Source organism: Podarcis tiliguerta, assembly GCF_965153285.1.
Source record: "Podarcis tiliguerta genome assembly, chromosome: 4".
In the NCBI taxonomy this organism is placed as follows: domain Eukaryota; kingdom Metazoa; phylum Chordata; class Lepidosauria; order Squamata; family Lacertidae; genus Podarcis; species Podarcis tiliguerta.
In genome coordinates this window covers 60,269,366-60,273,256 of record NC_139537.1, presented here as the reverse complement: position 1 = coordinate 60,273,256, position 3,891 = coordinate 60,269,366, and the positions used below count along the sequence as shown (strand labels likewise).

Below are 3,891 nucleotides of genomic sequence, written 5' to 3'. Positions count from 1 at the left end.
ATGCCAGGGGGGTTAGATGCTGTGGCAGAAGGTGGGAAATAATTTCCCTGAATAATAGGCAATACCTCAGAGGCTCTTCACCTTCTAACAATTAAATAAATGCAAGAGCAGCAGCCACATTTGAGAAATAATCAAATATTTAAAAGGTTAATATGAAGAAACTATTTTTATGACGAGCAATTTAAACGTTAAAGGTTGTTCTGTTATGAACACTGTTGGGATTGCAAATAGTTTACTGCATGAAGGTTTTATTCCTAACTGAAGCCCGAGAAATACATTGTGCCGGGTTCACCTGGCAGTCTGCCAGGAAGCAATTAAACTGATACTGTTGCTAAGGAGATGACTATGTAAACAGTGGGACTTCAGTTATGATAGTTTGTGAAAGGAGTCAGCATTTACATGAGTCAGGTTGGGATTGGTCAGCATTCCATTCAAATGTATTGAGTCATAGTTAAAGGCCAATGAGGTTTCAGTATTCCCCTGAAAAACTGGTGATTGGTTGGAGGGTCCTGACTGGAAAGAATAAAAGGGCAGGCTGAGCAATGTTGGGGACAGTTGGATACATGGTGGGGGGAATATGAAGAGATTCACTGAATCTCAAGCAGCAAGATTTGAGATAGTCTGAAGGGGAGAGCAGCAGCCACAGTGGGGTGGGGACAACAGCTGGCATCCAGAGGTGGGCAGAGAGAGCTAATGGTTTATGGGATAGCAATCTCTTAAAGCTAAAAGCACTGAAAGAAGAAACAGAGGGAGAGAAGATTTTATTAAGAGGGAGAACTGAGGCCAGAGTGTTGGAAGTTGCTGGCTAACCTGAAGAAACAGCTAGTTGCTGGTCAGAGATAAGAGTACTAAGAATTGAAGTCTGTGGGGGAGAGAAACCTGACCATGAAGAATACTTCTGTAAAGTTCTCTGTGATTTAACAGGGGTGTATATAAAAAAGTTCATTGTCCAATGGTTTAGTACAGAGCTGGGAACTAGAGCAAGTCTCTAAATAACCTCATTTAACCTCTTTAAAACAACAGCAACATCTTTAAACTATTATCAAGCTATGCATTGTTATAAAACCAATTTGCAAATAACCCTTATTCCATCAATTTAAGTAAGTGTTAAGAAATTATAATATTTTGGTTTGATTTCCAAAAAATAATAATAGTTTCCTGGTCCCTTTGTCCAAAGCCTATACTCAGCTGTCATATGCAATAAAAGGATAACAAAGGCTTTTTTTTTTAAATGGTGGCAGTAGGAATATAATAGCCCCAAGGAACGGTCTTCTCCTAACTATTGTATTAGTGGTGTTTTGTGTTGTATTGTTGTACATCACTCTGATTTTTTTATATATATGGTGGTATAGAACTGCTTAAATAAATAAATAAATAAATAAGGCGTAGGTGAATACAGTGGTACCTCTGGATGTGAATGGGATCCGTTCCGGAGCCCCGTTCGCATCCTGAAGCGAATGCAACCCGTGTCTGCGCGTGCGCGGGTTGTGATTTGCAGCTTCTGCACATGTGCGTGACGTCATTTAGAGCATCTGTGCATGTGCAAGTGGTGAAACCCAGATGTAACGCGCTCTGTTACTTCTGGGTCACCGCGGAGCGTAACCTGAAAACGCTCAACCTGAAGCACATTTAACCCGAGGTATGACTATATTCCAGTTTTAGTTTCTCTCTCTCTCTCTCTCTCTCTCTCTCATTTTTCCAGTCTGAAGTTCAATTCTCTACATTTTGCAATTTCCCGTTTCAGAAGCCCCTATGAGAGAATGAGTACCTGAAGATGTCTGTGTGGCCTGAAATAATTCACGGCTACCCTAGAATGCCTAAGATGGACCAACATTTGCTTGGCCCTGAAGGAACATGTTTCATATTCCTAGAGAAGCGCTTCACTTTCCTTCCTTGAAAAATTCCAGAGCAGGCGAAAGAACATTGCACCAATCTAACCCCATTTATTAAAATGAAAGCATCATTCAGTTGATTCTGAGCATTGAATGGACGACTATAAAAGCTCTATAATAAAAAATAATATTCTTCCATTCATCTTGATTAATGCTTATGTTTACATACCTTTTCTCCATTAAAGTATACTGCAGGATGGGGCAGGGGGAAGCATGCACAGCACATCATTAATCAGGTTGTCATGTAGACAATATCATGACTTAGACAAACATGACTACAAATCAGATTCCTTCATACTTTGGGTTAAAACACAAGAGTGTCATAGATTTGCAGAGATCAGTCAACTTGACAGATGTTGTTATGACCCATAATAATGTTGTCCATTACATGAGCTAAGGAGGCAGTTGCATCATTTATAAAAGGCATGCAATTTGTGTGATGGTAGTAGTAATGGTGCACAGTAACTCAAACAAATGAGTAGTGTGATTTAGGGAAACCATCAAGCAACTAATAAATCAGCAATACAACCTTTAATTCAGAAGCCTGATTTGTAAATCCGTCAGCTCAATTTTAAACATGCATGATTTATATAACAATCTGGTGATTTATTAAGGTTATTGGTTGCCCTGTTTTGAAAATTAAAATAAAAAAGTTACCAAACACTATAGAAAGATACAGAAGACTAAATTTTAGGAAGTAACGCTGAAAGTTAAATGTACAATAGTTGCATTCATATATGTAAACACGGATAGCACAATCTTTGGCTGCAGTTCATTTCTGGGCTCAATTCAAGGTGCTCACATTAGTGTATTAAGCCCTAAATGACTTAGGCCTCAGATATATGAAAGACCATTCCCATCCCTATCGACCTCTTAGTAGTTCCGTCAACCTTAGAAGTGTGGGGTAGGGTGATGCAGAAGGCAGCCCTAAATTGTTCAACTTCCTCTGTAGAGAAGTGCATCTAGCATCTTCATGGAACACTTTTCACCATATGCTATTTACTTTGGCCTTTGGCACTGAAGGTATTTTGCTGTTTGTGACCCACCTCATTTATTGAATTCATTTTGCCAGGGCTTTTTTTACAGCTGGAACTCACTGGAACTCAGTTTCGCCACCTCTCAGGTGGACACCATTGCCATTCTAAGAGAACAAAGGAGGTGTTCATGTTGAGTTCTGGCACCTCTTTTTCTAGAAAAATAGCACTGCATATTGATCTGTTCCATTTTGAAATGGTTTTATGCAGTGCTTTTCCCCCTTAAAAATGTTTAGGGGTACCCTTATTTTCCTACTCATATTGAAATACTGCCCCTCAATGAGGCCAAACTTAGAGTCACAAAATGTTGAGGGGTATGCATACCCCTATGTCACCCCAGAAAAAAGCACTGGTTTTATGTGTTTTTAAATTGCAGTGGTTTTCATCTGCTTTAATATTGTGTTTTCTGGTGGTTACAGTATAACCTGCCTTGGTAAAGGGTGGGTAATGAATATTATAATGAGGGATGCGGGTGGTACTGTGGTCTAAACCACAGAGTCCTTTGGGCTTGCTGATCAGAAGATCGGCAGTTCGAATCTGCGTAATGAGGTGAGCTCTCGTTGCTCTGTGCCAGCTCCGGCAACCTAGCAGTTTGAAAGCACACCAGTGCAAGTAGATAAATAGGTACTGCTGCAGTGGGAAAGTAAATAGTGTTTCTGTGCACTCTGATTTCTGTCATGGTGTTCCATTGCACCAGAACTGGTTTAGTCATGCTGGCCACATGACCCGGAAAGCTATTTGTGGACAAATGCCACCTCCTTCAGCCTGAAGTGAAATGAGCGCCGCAATCCATAGTCGCTCTTGATTGGACTTAACTGTCCAGGGGTCCTTTACCTTACCTTATAAAAAAATGAATGAACTATCATCTGGGACAAATGTGTAAGTCACTAGATGCTGTGAGGTCTATCAGTATAAGTGTCTCGCTTTTTAGAAGAATCCGATTAATGTGGAAAGCACTGAAGACA

The 3,891-nt window shown here is 40.1% G+C and overlaps 1 long non-coding RNA gene across 2 annotated transcripts; it reads left to right on the top strand.

The window, feature by feature from the left end:
* Positions 1-563: 563 nt before the first annotated feature.
* On the top strand, positions 564-2,030 carry LOC310677070. Of its 2 annotated transcripts, none has more exons than XR_014510908.1 (2): positions 564-900; positions 1,745-2,030. It is a non-coding gene; the product is annotated as an uncharacterized lncRNA (long non-coding RNA). The 2 variants fall into 2 exon arrangements; XR_014510909.1 differs by having other exon boundaries at positions 564-1,639.
* The last annotated feature ends 1,861 nt before the right edge of the window (positions 2,031-3,891 follow it).